The following is a 19,557-nucleotide window of genomic DNA, read 5'->3' as shown; positions in this document are numbered from 1 at the left end:
TGCAAGATGGTAAGATTTAGGCATGTAAAGTGACATTTAAAAATGTTTTTAAATAATTGACGATCGGCTTAAACGCCTACGCAGGTTACAGGCAGGAGGCAGTTCAGCTTATGATGAAAGAGGAAAATGTAAACCAGGAAATGCTAAACCTGTTAGCATAATTCTATAAAAAGATGATCGCATAAACTCCTTCCCTATGTTATGCTAGCTATAAATACAATTATCTGATTCTAAAACTTAACACTTCAGAGATTATCTTGCAGATGATAACTATGTAAAACAATATTGTTACGAGTTTTATAACTGTACAGTTATACCTGTTGATACATGCAAGGATCAGTGAAGACAATATATAGAACCAAAAGACATTTCGTAACTTCAACCTTTTTTTTATGTTTACAATTATAGACTATTGAATCAAAAGAAAAAAGAGAGATGTTAATATGAAGAATTTGTGACAATAAAGTTATTTACAGAACATTTGTTTCTATGAATAATAAAAATAACTTCTCTCTACATTTTTTATTCCAAAAAACCTTCATATTCCAGACAATTTGAAGTTGATGATAAAATCTTATTTATAATCAAGAAATACAAAGTTATATAAACTGAAGTAAATCCTAGGAATAAAAGTTTTATCAATCAAATTTGTAATATACTATAGGCCTAATATGATTTTTTTACTATACTTTACTTCGTCATTCACCCACATGAAGCCAGTTATGTGGGCCAATTTATCGAACAGAGTCGTTGCCCATGGTGCGCCATAGGAGGTTGGTCTACGCTTTACCCGCGATGAGATAAAATGATTATGGAGATCTATTGGGATGCCACAGGGGAAACCGAGCCTCCGGAGAAAACCCAACACAAGTGATAAATCGGGGGTACTCCGGGGATCGAATCCGGGTCCACAGAATTATAAGTTCAGCGCTCGAGCCACTCACTATGGCGGCATATAATATGAAATTTATTTAGTTCTTTTGCTGTCCTGAAAATTTTAAGATTTTGTACATGAGGAATTCCCTCCTCCCAAAAAAAAATATATATATGATTTGTTCAGCAACTTTTTTGGAGACATGCTGTCTATTTCCCTTAATTTCTACTTCTTCTTCTTCTTCTTCTTCTTCTTCTTCTTCTTCTTCTTCTTCTTCTTCTATGCTACATCCTTATTAGTCCAAGACCGACCCAAAGATCCTTTTCCATTTTGATTCCTTTTCTCAGATTTCGTTTTGCACTGGCCTCTTCGGAAAGTCTTAACATTATTCTCTACATCATCAAGCTACGGCGTACTGGTTCCTGCTTTCCTCTCAACCATAGGCGTAGTTATGGGGGCACTTCCCCACCAAACTTGTCTGAACTCTTTTTTTTTTTTTTTATCAACGTTAGAAAATATTGAATTCAAAAGATCTTTGTTGCTTTTGTTTATGATTAAGTTTCTGTGCGTGCTTAAATTGACGAAATGTCTTCAGATCATGTGTCTGGACTATAATATTTATTTTAAATTATTGAATGTATAAGAATTTCTATACCTCATTTGAGGAATGGAAGCACTGTAATGTTTCCTTTGTAACAGCCTGTACACATGTGTTAGAAGTCTGCAGGTGTTCAGGCTGCCATCCACTTGGAGAAATATGAATAACACTGCACAACAACACAGAAAAAAGAAAAGTGATCCCGGTATAAACGTAAACTTAAAGACGAGATTAAATACAATAATAATTAGAGTTTACATTTCATATGATATCTTCAGAAAAGCTTAATATAGCCTAATATAAAAAAGTTTCTGTTAGCTCTGTTACGTAGTTTTATTGATGTGCATGTGTTTCTGTACGAGAGAGAAAAAAGAGGAAGATTGTTTAAAATTATGCCCTATTATAATTTGTAGTGGATCTACAGTTCAAGCTGTACACAATTCGGTCCGAAACATCGCGGATATGGATGTACTGTAACACTGTAAGAAACATGGCCCCGAAAATACCTTTATTAAATGATCATATTCCGATATACTGTACTGTACCACGGTCAAGCCGTAACAGGGAGAGGAGATAAATGTTGTTCCCCATAACTCCGTTATATGGGAATTCTATGATTTTCCTTTGCCCCCTCCCCCGAGGAAATGGTTCTCTCTCCGCCTGTGCTCTGAACATAAAATGGGTTATTAAAAGCGGCTACTGTATTTATTAAATCCTATTTTTTAAAACTCGTTAAAATAGTTACAGTTGATTCTAGATAAATCACTATTATTTTGTGATATTTTTTTTTAATTAAGACTCGTCGACTTGATAGAAAAACTTGTTGTATTTCGTGTGCATTATGTTTTAATTAATCTATTCTTGCAATTGAATATGAACAATCTTGAAAAAGATTTTCTGCATCATCACAATACCAATTTGAAATACAGAGATGATACTAGCATGGCACATGGCTATTAGAAGAGATTTCCATTTCAAAAGAGACTTTCATTCTCAGCATACCGGTGTTATGGTTTTGAGGGTGTGAACTGGCTTTGTGCTGCGGAGATATGCGCCTCGTGCTGGCCTTGAGTCCATGTGTAATTACGTGTTAGCGGAAAGCTAATGGCATCTCTGTGCAACATTGGCCTAAGTAGAGGCAGATAGCGGTGAGAGAGATGGTAGGAGAACAGGAATGGATCCCTGCACAGGCTCTCTCCGATCGAACTTGGCCGACGAGGCGTGGGTAACGGGACTCGCCGGGCTCTGAATATGGCCCTGCCTTCACATCTCTCGCGCGGAGATTCAAATAGACGTAGGTGCTTCTACAGCTTATTATCTAAATTTCTCCAAATTAGCGGAATGATCATCACGATAATTTGCTAAGCATTAGGCCTTGAATCTAACCCAGTCACTCGTGACAATGACCTGATCTTCAACGCCTGCCTGTCTCTCCCACGAATAACTTTAAATTGTTAGAACGAAGAATAGCCTACTTTCGTTAAAAAGAAAGACTTACAAAATCCGCTTGTCATCTTCAACGCCCAGCAGTTTCCATGCTTACTATTGCATCCGAGGTGAGGTTGAAATCCGGCCAAGAACATTATTTGAAAGGCGATAAATGTTTAATATCTCTTCAAATAAACTAAGATGGTGGTTATTTTGAGTGAAACAACAGAATTTGTAGGTGTTGTTATATTCATTTTGGTATGTTCGTACATCATGAAAACAATGCATTTTACTTAAATCATTGGTGTAATATTTATATTCGATTTACTTTAATAGGGAAAATGAAAGGATTTTGTGGAATGAAAATTTCGCTGACGAATACCTCTTGCTAGTGGTGGATATACTGTTCACCCTGTCCCTGTTCCTCTTTCTACTATACTGCTGGCGATTCGACTTCAGTCGACATGAAAATTCTTACGTCATACCCGATAAACTTAGCAATGTGAACGAGTCCATTCCTATACACAAGAGGAGTAATATATATATACACACACCCACATACTAGGACATTCGAAAAATAATGGCAACATAGTTACTATTTCACACTAAATTTATTTAGGTTACTTTTGGCATTACATAGCCTACTTCAAATATAGTACCCTGCCATGTCGACAATACGTTGCCAAATTCTTGTAAGACGGCAGACTCCATCTGCAGCAGCATTTCTGGATATCTCTCTCAATGATCAATCTAAAGCTCTTCGGATGTCAACTCTTGATTGAAAGCGAATGCCTCGCTTCCACCCAACTTGAAATAGGCTAAGTATGGTAGGACTTCTCTCCTACAGGCTTCCTGTAATGCCCCAAAGCACTGAGTTGCATGTTTTTCTGTAGGGCTGTATCAGAAACGTCCACTGTATTTACAATATATGGCTACTTTGAGACTTTCAATATTGCAAATTTATGAAACATTCACTACTCTATTACGTAGTACAAGATTTCAATAGTCACCACTAGAAGCACTGATTTACAAAATTGTTGCCATTTTATCGAATACCCTAGTACGAGTATATATAAATAAATAAATAAATATATAAATATATATATATATGTTGTATGTTATTAATTTCAGGGGATTATCCTTTGAGATATTTCAAACAAAAAATTTCATACAATTTTGCTCGTTTCTGCTTTCTTTTCGAGATAAAAATCGTTTTGTATGAAACAATTCATAGCGTATTTTGGGAAAGCCATTAATTTAATTTCCAATATGCTTAGTCAATTTAAGAGAGCAGTGTATAATGACAATTAATGATCAAAGAAATTTTAGTTTTGTCCTTTAAAAATGTACTGCAATTTGATCCGAACAAATGTAACGTTTCTTTCTGCAAAGGAATTTTACAATATTTTTTTCAGTTTTTCAAGGCCTCTTCCGTTTTAGGTCTTTAGTTTTATGTCGTCTTGGAATCCGTGCATTTTTCATTCCATTGAGGTGTTTTATCCATAGCTGTCGATCTTGTCGTTCATGCCGTGGACATTAAATTATTGGGGTATGTATCCAGTTCTCATCCTGTTCTGTTGAGTGACCTTAAATGGAGTTCAGAAAACTTATTTCGACTGATTTTTTTTTTTCCATCCCCGTCCTCAATATTCCAGTTTCGCTTACATGTAACTTTTTCTAAAATATTAAGCGAAAGCAAATTCTGGAAGGTACATGCAAATACACACAAATGTTTACTAAATTATACACTATAAATGTGTAATTATAGTTACAGTTTTAATACGAGTAAATTCATCTTGTCCCGCGCCGTGGCGTCGCGGTCTAAGGCATCCAGCCTAGGACTCGCGTTATGGAATGCGCGCTTGTTCGAGTCCTCATGGGGGAAGAAATTTTCTCATGAAATTTCGGCCAGTGTATGGGACCGGTGCCCACCCAGCATCGTGATGCACTTGGGAAGCTACGATAGGTAGCGAAATCCGGTTGCGAGTGCCAGCTATAACGGCTGGGGGGATCATCGTGCTAACAACACGATACCTCCATTCTGGTTGGATGATCGTCCACCTCTGCTTCGGCATGTGGGCGTGAGGGCAGCAGCCGGCTAGTCGGTCTAGGCCCTTCTGTAGCGCCACGGATTATTACTAAATTCATCTTATTCACAGCTGTTGTCTGTAATGAAATCCGTTTTGGCATTTCCCTCAGTACAACTTCTACGTATGTCACTTATACAATGAAAATATTCTCTCTACGTACAGCATATGTTACCGGTAGATACACATTACAGAAACGGTAAATACTAGGTTTGCTAAATTTACATAAGCATCAAGAACTGAAATATTGACGATTTGCCATCGTTGTTAACATTATTGTGTAGCAAAATTATGCTCACATATTAAATTTGAGCATTAAAATAACAGTAAATGTGTTAGTCCAATTCCGAAATGTATTAATGTAGGTTGAAAGCATACTTCGTAACTAAGGGGCGAATATATTAATTCAAAATGGCTGCAATAATGATTTTCCCTGGAAGGCAAACCTCTATAAGCCAGGAATAAGCTTTCACCTGAAGGCGAGTTCTTTCCTCCTCTCCGTTAATTCTAAACATGATGCTAATTGTGGAGAGTTAACATGGCTTCCGTCTTTACATCTCTAAGTATTGTCGGTGTTATAATAGCTGTTGTACAAAAAATGCATTTCTACACAGAATTTTGAAAAAAAAAAAATCTGAAACTCGTTTGTGCTCGTCTTAACAGTTACATAACAACAGCTACGTAACACAGTAAATCCTATTACCTACTGCATAAACATGATTATTAGTGGCCTCCTCGGGAGAATGATTGCTACCCCGTTTGTCATTGGATCCGATGAGATTCGCAGGCTCAAACCGTTCCGAAAGTGATAGGCCTATATCTTTGAGGACGGTGAAATTCTTAGCATTAATTTCTTCGGGAGGGAAAGATATTGATGGCAGCATATAGTAGATTTAGGATATGTGAGCTAAAAGTAAATCTTCCCCTGATTAAGGAGAGCTCTAGACGAAATTGCTGGCGGTCATTTTTCTTCAAGTTTTCTGCTTCGTCTGGTGTCTCTCATGGCCTATCTGATGATCCCAACACAAAATTTTAGAATTTTAATTTTAGAATTTTTACAATCATTCTAAAGACATTTAAAAGATCATTAGAATTTGCGGAACATGCGGAATTGACTTAATGGTGTTGGATATTAAGAAACATACAAGAAGTCCATAGGCTCACTCCTAAACCTAAGATAATTTTTCCAAGTAGTAAGGATGGAATTCTCTTTCTTTAATACTTGCGTCACTTAAATCTGTCCTAATTCTCCTGTCACATATTTTTTAAATTCTGAAAACTTCCGTATTTTATTTAAGGAAGGAAATGTCCTTGAACATTTAAGGGAGCCTTAAAGCTTGTTCCTTATATTGCTGATTTTCGTTCCCATAAAACTTCCTCTTGCTGTAAAGGAGAACAGAAGAGAGATTCTATTTCTTAAATACTGAGGGAAGCCCGAAAGGTAACATTAATACTCCCTTACGGGAAGCTACAGCCTGCAGAGGATGAATTAGTAGATTTTATAGTTGACTATGGAGAAATATGTGATTTTAGGGGTTAGTTTGTCTGTTCCCACCATCGTGCCGTGTGCATGTAGGCTACAATCTAGTTGGCTATGAAGAAACATGTTTTTACAGGCTAGTTTGTCCATTATTATCGTCATGGATGTGATTCAACAAGATGATTTCATAGCATTTATAACCACATATAATTCCAGACTATGATAATCCCCTCAAAAAATATACTGATGCACAGTTTCTAAGAATACATAGATTTTTCTGTAATGTTGTTGTAGATCTTATAGGCTAATGGCAATAATTTTGAAGGTATCAGAAACACTCAGAGACTGTTTTGAGATTTTACACTATTGTAAGTTACCAAATAGGCCTAAGTAGAGTTCTCTGGTTCCAAGACGAAAGTTGATATGTTTGTTTTTCGCGAAAATGAGATTTTGCGATATGTCGTGCACCCAGATGATATCTTTATTGTGGCCAAAGATGGCATGCATAATATATCTATTATTTTTCTCTCTAAACGTTGTTTTGAAACATGATAACATCACAGTTTAGTATATACAGTTACGAAGCTTGGGATGATTTTTTGCATTTCTCGCGATAGTTGCTAGCCGCTTGGAGCGCTGTGAGTACTAGGAACAATAGACTGTGTCACTGCCATCGTGATTTAATTTAGGCAGATCATGTGACTCGCTTAACCCGATCACGGAGGGTGGCGTTTCAACCATATAAATAAATTGCAATGCATAAAGAGTAACATATATTTCTCTAAAATGCAGTGTAATTGAATTAATAAATTTAAAACAATGATTATGACACTTAAGACATAATTCACTTGCGAGTTAAGGTGTAATATTATTTTTGGTGTGATAATTACGTTGTTCGTATGTGTAATACCTGACTTTATTTGGATTAAATATTGCGAAATTCATGTACATTCATTTGTGCACGATTCAGTAATTTTCAGTTGCACCGCACGGATATTTTGATATGATGAAATTGTAGGTTATGTTTACTGTACCAATACTTCAATATTCGCATTTATACATTATAGTTATAACTTACATAAAGTTACGTGTGATAACTTGTAAATGTAATTTTTCTCTATTTCAGTTGTATTTATTCGTTTCTTACGGTACTCCATTCTGAAGTCTGATTAATGTACTATGTTAGTAGGCTAAAATAGCGTAGAGGTAGTGCCTTTGTACTCATACTCCTTGCATATACGGATCTGTGACAGATTAGGTTTGGTTAGTTTTGGCTTTTATTATGCCTTGCTTATACGATCACCTGCACCTCCACAAAATATCTCTTATAAATTCAACGATTTTCACTTCCGAAATCGCAGGGACTACCTCAGCGCTAGTTTCACCGCTTTATGAGTGCTGCCTTATTGGCTTCGGACACTTGACTATATTGAAATACGGTAACCTCACAGCGCTATTACTAGAGCAAATAGATTTACAAAGTCTCCAATTCCTTGCCATTACATATGTAGGCCTATGTTATGTCATATGTAAATTATAGGTTATTATTTATATTCCTATATTCGCAATTATACATTATAATTAAACATAATGTCATGTATGATACGCCGCACATTCAATTTGTCTGTATTTTAATACGACAATCGAGTAGGCCTACGTACTGAATTATTGTATTTATCTACTTCCTAAGAGACGAAGTAACACAATCGTACGTACACTAATTTCATAGGAGTGGTATGGTAAATTTTCTGACTACAATTAAGGAAGGTAGATGTGCTAAATTAAAATCACAATACAAATTCTTTTTTATTAAACCTCAAAATAGCTTCCATTCTAAACTTAAAATGTTGATGCGAATAGATTATGTTAACATATAAAATTCTCTTCACATTAAAATAACACAGTTTTGTAGTTATTTCTGCAACAAATTATGCAATAAGAAGTAAACGGAACTTATGGACACATTACACTAAATAAAACTTGCAATGATACGCAATAAAGTTATAATATAATATTTCACTGAGCTCCATACACTGAAATAGAAAATCCGAACATACATTATCGTCTGCTCGAAAAAGAGTCTGTGCTGAGGTGATAGTAGCGATATGGCGGTCAGCAACTATCTATGTATACATATTTATTAAGTATTGAGCTTCGCAACTGTATATACTAAACTGTGATAACATAGTAAGTTTTTATACGGTCGCTGAAATTGTAATGCTCACTCCTGAAAAATGCTATTAATATCTAGTTATTATTATGTTCCAGTGTTACAGATTATTTGTGGAGATATCTTCAAAATTATTTAGAATATTTAATTAATCATTTACATATAAATTAGAGAGGTGTCGGGAAAGTTAGCAAGACAGTTGCCTAATATTGTACATTTTCCAAGAGCAGAAGTCGATAACAGGGAAGTGAAAACAGACCTTTTTTTAATATTAGAGATTTTTCAAATTCCTTTCTCTTTTGATGGATTTTCGTACCCTGGGTCGCTTTATATTCATTTACACTCTTGAATTTGTCTATTATGAGAAGCATGAAGTTCTTTTCTTCTTCCATATGTATACACAATAGATTTAAACATACTAATAAGAGCAAAATAAAGACATCAACAAAGTACATAAGATGCAGAGCAGTAATTACAAGGAGGCGGATTTTAGCGTAACCTATTTGCATATTTTATTCCTTAGTTGCAAATCATATGCCACCGTTATATACTGTAAATCCATTATAAGTTATTTGTAACCAAAATTCCAAGACTTTCTAGTACTTAAAAATGCATATTTAAGGAGTTCACTGCAACATTATTTTATCCATCGCTGTTGTTACATCTTCATAAGGGTCCAAACCAACTCATGAAATTCTTTCTATAATATTTTCTTTACTGCATGTCATCGAGAGTTAGAAGACTAGATCGCAGGAGGCCGCTTTCGAATCCCAGAAATTTCAAGCAGGATTTGCGATGAACAAAGACGATGTTGTACATTATCCCGTTTTGTCTATCATTATCTCACTATTTCCTGTCGGTTCAAAATAATTGAAGCGTGCATTTCCATAATGTTGTAAGTGCCGAAATCAGGGGAATCTATTTTTTCACATATATCAGTTGTAGGTGCCCTGTTTGGCAATATTACGAAAGGTTATGAAGAAAGTGCTGCTCCAAGTAATAAAGTAGTGCACTTTCAGGTTGTGCAAGTTACTACGTTGTATGTACTGTATAAAACTATTTTTGTTCGTACTGTAAACTTTACAAATTGGCACTTACAACGTTCTGGAAATGCACGCTTCAATTTTAAAATTGGTGGAAGAAGATAACTGGAATCGCCTGCATTGTATGATATAGTTTTGGGATGCAGGATGAAATAAGCCTACGCCCTACCTCTAGTAGCGGGTTCGGTTAGTTGCGTCCCCACAAATAAGAATCAGGTTAGTTGCGTTCTTTAGCGTTCGTAAAGCAGTCCATTAGTGTTACCGAGGAGTCACTACAAGAAGATTGACTGCATGGACTCCCAAAAATGTCTTTTATGCATTTAGGCACTAGAAATAGTTTTGTTTAGTTTCCAGGAGTTTCTTTCAATTTGGCAAGAACTTACCTATATCAGAGTGATTTTGCAAAATCAAATCAAGATATGGAGTTGTTTATTATTTTACCGTTTGTTCTCTAATATTTCTTTCTTCATTATATTTTTTTGCTTCCTTTCTTTCTTCTGTGCTTCTTATTTTGATGCATTTCCTTCAGAACATCAACAAAATTGTAGATGGTTGGATGCTATGTGTAGAAAGACCTGTTTAATTTAGGGTGAAAAGATCTACAGTTACATGTTGTACTGATCGTTGTCCAAATAACCGGTGGAAACAGGGCTTCGTCCGTAATATAATTATCAAAAATGTAATCAATCGCCTCCAGTCTGAATGCTCATGATATTTTCAGTAAAACAGTTATCGATATCTTCTGGGTTTAAAAAGGGTACGGCAAAAAAGTACCTCAGAAAATTACCTTTTTCCTGATTTTGCTTTAAATTCTGTTGCCAAACGTAAATTTTGATTTTATTCTATCAATTCTCTCCTATGTGAAACCGGCAGCCTCTGATTTTGACTGAAAGGAAAGAGAGTTTGCCAGCGTTATGTATAGCGAGTTCAAAATCCACATACATTTCTGCTGGGGCGAATAATACAACTCGTGATTCACACTGTCTTATAATACACTGAAACACTTCTGTATAACTTTAGATTTGTTTATTTGGTAGCAAAAATAAAAATAAAGGCATATAGGCCTATATTTAGGTAGAAGGGACGCAACTAACCGTTCTCTAGTGGGTGAGTGGCTCAATTAGGATGCAATTAACTGCCATTTTCTGGTAGGGGCTCCACCTACAAATTATAATTTGGGCGAAAAATGGTCAACAAATATTTCCTTGAGCCCTCTATTAGGTATAGACTCTTTTATGTACCATAAATCTTAAGGCACGGGCCTCCGATCTTTACTTCCTTTCCGGATAGGCCTATGGCAATTCTAAGAATGGTATCGATCTTAAAATCCACTGCCCTCGGCAGGAATTAAATCCACGAACCTTGGACCCAACTGCTAACATGGTAACCACTACACTACAGAAGACCACCATTTTCATCGTATTACTTCCCCGTAAAATGCATGGAAGTTCTATAACGAACGTTTTACGGAGCAACTAACCATGAGATTCCCTAGAATTAGTGCCGACTCCCGGATCTTCAAGTTTAATAAGATGATGATGATGACGACGGCGATCCTTCGAAGGACGAGAAGGTCACTTAGTAATACAGATAATATCTGTTTACAGTATTACAGTTCTTTTTTGTATCTCCCGCGTTGTTGCGTGAATCAGCCTGAATGTTTTCTCCATTACTGCTCTTCGCGTCGTTCACATTTTTAATGCGCACACGTCTTCGAGGCCACCAACTTCATCTTGCGACTTAAATGATATTCGTACAATGGTTACACTAATGGTCGTAACCTGCTGGATTTATGGGCGGCAATAGGCTTCCATGACAAACCCGCTTCTTGTGACACACTGCCATGTGTTTCCCGGTCCAAGGTGACGTGATCTTGGTTACTAGGAGTCGGGCGAGTGACGTCACGGGGACTTTGTCAGTGATTCACTGCTTAGGAATGGATGTTCGACTGAACTCGTTTCTCAAAACGGCGCCTGTCGCATACAATTGCATGAATATTGGCTATGTAGGCCTATATCCAGCTAGAAGAGAAGACCAGACACACGGAAGTATTATAAAAATTTAAAATCACAATCCAATCGGACTTAATTAATTTATTCCATCAAAAATATAAAACTGAAAATATTTCCCTATACTTTCTCATTAGTTACAATATTACGTATAAGCCACTGGCAAACCTTGGCGAATAGATTACATTAATAGATTGTTAGTAATTCAGTGAGAGTACAGGCAAGTATAATTATTGGATTTACAATTAACGTTCAGTCTATAGTATAACTCTTTCTAACGAGTCCAATAGACAGTTGCTTTCCTTTTTTACTTTTTCATTTAACCGTTCTCCGTTTTCCCTTTCCCTTTTTCCTCTTCCCTTTTTCACATTCCCCTTCTCTTTTTCCTTTGTTACTTCCTTCCTCTTCCTGCTTCATTTATCCTCTTTCCTCTTCTCTTTTCCCTCTTACCTCTTCCCTATTTCCTTTTCCAACTTTCCTCTTTTCTCTTCCTTCTTACTGTATCTCATCTCTCTTCCTCTTCCGTCTTCCATATTTCTTTTTTTCTCTTCCATCTTCCCTTTTTCCTCTTTTCTTTCTTCCATCTTTTCTCTTCTGTTTTCCCTCTTCCATCTTCCATATTTATTTTTTCCTCTTCCATCTTTTCTTTTACCTCTTCTCTTCCTTCTTCCCTCTTTCCTCTTTTGTTTTTCCTCTTCTGTCTTCCATATTTTTTTCCTCTTTCATCTCCTCTTGTTCCCCTTTCGTCTTCCTTTTCCCTCTTTCATCTTCCCTTTTTCTCTTTTCTCTTCCTTATTTCCTCTTTCCTATTCTGATTTTGCTCTTCTCCCTCTTCCATCTTTCAATTTCCTCTTTCCTCTTCAATCTTCACTTTTACTTCTTCTCTTTTGCTCCTTCCCTTTTCCTCTTTCCTCTCTTTTTCCTCTTCTTCCCCATTTCCTCTTTCCTCTTCCATCTTCCCTTTTTCACTTTTTTTCTTCTTTCCTCTTCCTCTTTTGATTTTGCTCTTCTCCCTCTTCCCTCTTCCATCATTCTTATTTTCTCTTCCATCTTTCCTGTTTCCTCTTTCCTCTTCCCTTTTTCTTCATTTCTCTTCCTTCTTCCCTTCTTCCTCTTTCCTCTTTTGTTTTTTCTCTTCTCTCTTCCATATTTTTTCCTCTTCTATCTTCCCTTTTTTCCTTTTCTCTTCCTTTTTCCCCTCCTTCCTCTTTCCTCTTCTGTTCTTCTTTCCCTATTTCCTCTTTTCTCTTTCATCTTCCCTTTTCTCTTTTCTCTTTCTTTTTTTCCTCTTCCTCTTTCCTCTTCTGATTTTGCTCTCCTACCTGTTTCCTATTCAATCTTCCCTTTTACCTCTTTCTCTTCTTTCTTCCCATTTCCTCTTTCCTCCTTTCTTTTTTCCTCTTCCCTCTTCCCTTTTTCTCTTTTCTTCTCTTTTTTCTTTTCCCTCTAATTTATTCTATATAGCTACAGCCATACGGATGTTTCAGGAGAAAATCTCATGTTGAAGATCGTGTCTTTCTTTGCAAAGAGTACCTAGTTCAAAGACAATTTTTGGCTCGTTCATGTCGAAGTGAATTTATTCTGGGATATACTGCACTTATGCTCCGCTTAAGCTGTGGAATATAAATATTAATTAAAATATTTGAGACAACAGGATTGGTTACAAAAGCGCATACTCAGTATTGACAGAAGGTAAAGTAGACTAAGTTGATGAAAATGTACAGCAATCAACGAGAAAGTTACTTTCGATAATAATACTACAAGTGGGTGTATTTGTATCTTCGGCATAGACCATGTGAAATTACTGAAACTTAAGTCCTACCGAACTACAGGTAGTTTGGTAGGACTTTGCAATCAAGAGATCCAATTTTAAAAATAGGTCTTTGTAAGTGGTCATTGAATATGTGAATAAAGGATTAATAGATTCTAAAACTTTCGTTTTACATTTTTGTTGTTTTTCATAAGTCGTTGTTCTACTTGAATGGGTGTGTAAACAGTCAGAATAATCGTTTCTGCTGTACAGAGAAACCAGCTTTTCTTAATGAAACCAGGCTATATGATCCGAAAGTTGATATTTGGTCCGGTATTAGTGTAAGGAGAATAACCGAATGAATTTATTGCATTACGAATGGACAGATACCCAATGGTAATATTGGTATAATACAAAAGGAAACAGACATAATTGGTCAGAAACGTTGATTGGAGACATTAAGTTCACACCGACACTTTGAAATAATTCTAAACCAGTTTTTAGAGGGACTAACAGAAGAAGAGAGTCTGTATGATTGGTTCCAACAGGACTCAGCACCTGTCCACAGGGCTCTCAATTCCGAAGATGTAGGAAGTGCAGTATTCGATGATAGGGTGATTATTGATAATGTATGGACCCCTCAATAACTCGATCTAACGCCGTGTGACTTTTGCTTGTTGGGTAGTTTGAAAAACAACACCTGTGAAACAATCCTCATACATTGGATGAAATGAAAGACAATATCCGGTGGCAAATTTAATGCATTTCAGTGGTCGAGTTCCGAAGAGTGAACAATAATGTTTTCAACAGATACAACCTTTGGCACAGAGAGGGTAACGTTTTCAATACCTTCTATAAGCTAAGATGAATAATGTTAATTCAACAGCTTCAGTAAAGCCCGCGTGTTTCCGGTCCTTCCCCGGCCAGTTAGCCGAGACGCGAAAAGCCGGTGTACGGCGAACATTCAAATTATAAGCTGTGTATAACAGTTCTAGAATGACGGAGCAAATAGTTATTCCGCAAGTGGAATACCAGAGTTGCGTTGTGGGTTCTATGATTTTCTTGGAAGTGCTTCAGAAACTCAACTCATTAAAGGCGTGCGGTGAAAATTAGTAGAAAAATCCGCTGTTCTCAAGTGATGGAAACACTATGACCTTAGTATCATATGGGAAGTGCTATTCACTGGTTACAGATGTGGCTGTGGAGAGGCACGAGTAGTACTGACTGAAGAAGATAGATGGTTGTCGGTACCAGAATTGTCTATGTCCTGAAGAGTTTCAATAATCAATTCGATGGCTAAGAAATGATTCCTCGTAATTATCTATAAATTGCAGGCGAATAGAAAAAATGGTTCAAAATTAATTTTCCTCAAAATAGACAAACTTTTCATAGGTCTATATGTTTCTCCAAGTTTGTGATAATAATAATAATAATAATAATAATAATAATAATAATAATGTTGGCCTGGGTAGCGCAGTCGGTATAGCGCTTGCCGTCTGTGCTCGAGGTTGCGGGTTCGATCCCGTCCCCGGTCGATGACATTTAACTGTGTTTAAATGCTACAGGCTCATGTCAATAGATTTACTGGCATGTAAAAGAACTCCTGCGGGACAAATTTCCGGCACACCAGCGACTCTGATATAACCTCTGCAGTTGCGAGCGTCGTTAAATAAACCATAATAATAATAATTATTATTATTATTTATTTATTTATTTATTTATCTACTTATTTATCTATTTATTTATTTGTTTATATTTAATGTGCGGTACAATAGCCAGGGGCCAATAAAGTTTAGCACATGACAATTTCATAACAAGAACATTAACAATGATAGAAATTGCAATAAAAATACATATAAGTAATTATTAAAATAATGACAATTAAATTAAAAATAATGAAGCGATGGAATCATATAAATCAATATAATACAAATAATATAAAAGATAACGAGAATAATATTATAATACATATCTAAACAAAATACATAAACTGATGACTGAGATAAAACTCCAAAAAGTATATACTAACCTTTACATTAAATGGATCCAAGTTCATTCCATGCAAATTAGCATATTTTATACATCTGCAGATCCGAGAGAGAGATTTAGAATTTCTATTGCAAAAAATTTTATGAAATCCTAAACCCTTAGCAGGAATACGAAGACTGATATTGCTTAAGAAGGATTCACAATCAATATCATCCTTAATGACTTTACAAAAAAAAATAATCAAGATCTTGACGTTTGACAAATAAACTACAGCAATTAAAATATTTGCAGTTAATCTCATATTTATAATCGTCAGAATTAGGTGAAAATCTATAAGAACAAAAGAAAATAAATTTTCTTTGAATATTCTCCAATTTAGCCGAGTCAGTGGAAGGAATGGAGTTCCATACAACAGATGCATATTCAAGCTTCGATCTGACCAGCGTACAGTATAAAATTAATAAACGCATAGGAGTAGAAAAAGAATAAGTTATAGATCTAATCAGACCAAGCATTCTTAATGAATAGGTATAAATATATTGAACATGATTATGGAAATATAATTTAGAATCCAATAAGACACCAAGATCTTTAATACAACCTTTCCTAGTAATTATGACATTATTAAGAGAATAAGTAAATTTTAGGGAAGTAGTTTTCCGTGAGAAGGAAATGGCTAAAGTTTTGGATTGTTTAATTTTCATTACATTTTCAACAGACCATAGTGCAATTGAATTATTATCTTTTTGAAGAATTTGACAATCGGCCAAACTATTACTTTTACGAAAGATTTTGAAGTCATTTACAAATAATAAAAATAAGAAAGGTCCTAAAGTAGACCCTTGAGGAACTCCACATAAACTATTAAATGGAACCGAGAAAGAATTACCTTGTCAAACACAATATTGTCTATCTGTTAAATAATTTTCAAACCAAATCACGTAGTTAATGGAAAGACCAAAATTACTTAATTTATTTAATAACATTTTGTGAGGAACAGCATTAATTTGACCTTGAGTTTCAACTGCAGGCATAATGAGATTGAGATAGGTAACTAAATTAGTAGTTGTAGATTTATCTTTAGTAAAACCATGTTGGTCGGAATTTATCTTATTTTTAACATAGAATGAAATGTGTTTGTGAACAATTTTTTTTAGAAAATGTCAGAAAAATTGTTGGGATAGAAATAAGTCTGTAATTAGTAACACTGTTTTTATTACTATAACAGGAATAATAAATGCTTCCTTCCAAAGTAAAGGATAAATTCCTGCTTTTAAACTAAGATTGAATAAACATGTTAAAACAGGTATGAAAATATCAGAGCATCCCTTAATTATAAAATTAGGAATGCTATCAGTACCTTTAGATTTATTAGGCTTCAGCTTTGCAATGGCTTTAGTTATATCATCAATTGTTATTTTAGGTACGGACAAACAGTCATAAGTAATGAAATTAGAGTTATAATTTTGTTGAACAGATTTAAATTAACTAGTAAATGCATTAACAATTTCAATTTGATCAGTGATGTGAATCCCATTTAATAATAATTCAGTGGGATAATAATGATTGGTTTTACGAAATGACGCAAATATTTCCAAAATCTCTTAAGTTCATTCTTTAAATTATCATCAATCGTTTGTAACCATTTAAATTTGTCCACTTTAATCATAGCTTTGACTTGTTTTCTAAAATTAGAAAAAAATTTGATAATGATGATGATGATGATAATAATAATAATAATAATAATAATAATAATAATGTTATTAAATTACCATTTTAGTAGACACGAGGTATTACTTCTTAGCCATTGAAATGTCTTAAAATGAGGCGCGATTTTGCAAGGTTAGGCAATTTGATCTCACTGAAGTCCGGGAAATCGAATTAAAAACCTGTCATCATAGAGTTTAATTGCGGATTGATCCACAATTTGTCAACAGTGTGATCATAGATGGTGACATTTCGAATCTGAAAAGAGGCAACAAATCCCAATATAGAAAAACACGCGTGATCTCCTGCATATTTATTTTCCTCCAATGGAATTACTTTCCCTGGATACCATTACGAAGTTTCAATGAAAATAATACACTATCCTCCTTAAAAGAGATTTTAGTAACTCTTAAAAATAGTTTTGCAATAGAAGTGTTTCAGCTTCAAGGTAATGCTGGGACACATAAGGCTGAATAGCAGTGAAAGCTCTTACTGGTATTAGCAGAACGCTTTTAGAACATCCATGACATAATTATATCAGATGTCGCGTCATGCAATTTTTATGGCATATTTTCAAGTATGAAAGAAGTATTACGAGACATCCGTTATTTATTCTTGAGGATTCTTATATCTCCACCCAGCATCGTCTATAAACAGAAAGTTGAAGTTCCAAGTGTTTTTAGGTCATAAAAATTATTGAAGAAAATATTTTACTCTTTTAAGAGCTTGCTATTGAAACAAACCATGGGAGTTAACTGACACAGTTTTATAAGTTTTTGGGAGTGCGATGCAGCCCGTGATACAGCACATTTAAAATCTTTCAGAGATAACCTACGTCCCTTTAAAATTTGTTGTTTTAAATTTGGAGGTTCAGTGTTGTGTTGTTCATTGTTGTGTTAAAGTGTAGTGTGTCAGTAGTTCTTATTTTTCCGGAAGAGTAGAGAATAATAGTGTTCTTTCATAGAAATGTCGAAGCGTGTGAAATTAGGTTTAATGAAACAATTTGTGAAATGTCCAGACTAAGACAGTGAGTTCTATAAATGCCTTTGTGTTAAAATTCCCTCATTAACCATGACAAAATTAAAGCTGATATATTCATTGGCCCACAAATTCTAAAATTGAAAACGGATAGGCAATTCGAGAATATTATGAGTTGAAATGAAAAGGATGCCTAGAATGCGTTCATAAACGTTTTTAATTTTCTTGAAAATGAGAGACCCAAATTATGTTACCATAGTGAAAGTGATGTTACAAAGTTTCCAACAAATTGGTTGTAATAGAAGTGTCAAAGTACATTTTCTTCATTCCTATCTGAATTATTTTCCATATAATTTAGAAGATTTTAGTTAGGAACAAGGTGAAAGACTTCACCAAGATAGCAAAAAATGGAAATGATGTATCAAGGGAAGTGGAGTGTTAACATGGTGAATGATTATTGCTGGATGTTGAAAAGGGATTATTCTGAACTAATTCGAGGAGTCAGTTAAATTAATTAAATTAAATTAGGTTACTGTTCAATCAATACTTATCACTTAAAACAATGAATTATATAATTGAGTATAAAAATATATTTTATTTCATTTTATGATGAGCGCTATCGCCTTACGACATCATCAGGTCTCATCTGAACATGACAAAAACACATTAGCCTATAGAATATCTGGTTGACAACTTACAACATGCATGAATTGTGCCATTACGACAAGAACTAGAAACTTAGATGAGTTTTTTAGGAGCATGTCAGAGTGAATATGTGATTTTAAAAGTATTTGTACATCATTGTCTAATGTGGGAAACCAGAATTACAAAGTATTATGTACAATGGATATATCTTAATTATAAAACAGTTAAAATGCATTTAAAAACAATTGGACAACATATAATTTATAGCGTCAATGAAATGTGTTCTATAGTGTCAGTGAAATGTGTTATAGAGTGTCAGTGAAATGTGTCCTAAAGTGTCAGTGAAATGCGTCATAGTGCCACCACAGTGAGTGAGATGAGAGTAAAGTGAAAGACTAGCGAAGCTTATGTAGGGCCTATACATATGTAGGTTGTATTGTAAAATTAGGTATTTTATGTGTTATTATTAATTGTAATTATTGTGTTAAATTGTATTGTGTATTGTATAATTGTATTGTGTACTGTAAATTTTATTGTGTATTGTTTATGATTTTATTGTGTATTGTTTATCATTTTATTGTGTATTGTTTATATTGTGTATACCACTGCCATCGGGTGCTTGCCCACTTGCAGTGTACATACATACATACATACATACATACATACATACATACATACATACATACATACATACATACATACATACATACATACAATGTTGAATGAATTAGTTGTATATATTTGTTAAAATTACTTATGTGATATGTTGACAGGTACTATCAGTTATCGAATGAAAGAT

This window comes from Periplaneta americana, chromosome 9 (assembly GCF_040183065.1).
Source record: "Periplaneta americana isolate PAMFEO1 chromosome 9, P.americana_PAMFEO1_priV1, whole genome shotgun sequence".
Classification (NCBI taxonomy): Eukaryota; Metazoa; Arthropoda; class Insecta; order Blattodea; family Blattidae; genus Periplaneta; species Periplaneta americana.
The sequence above is the reverse complement of the archived record's forward strand: the minus strand, read 5'-3'. Positions refer to the sequence as shown.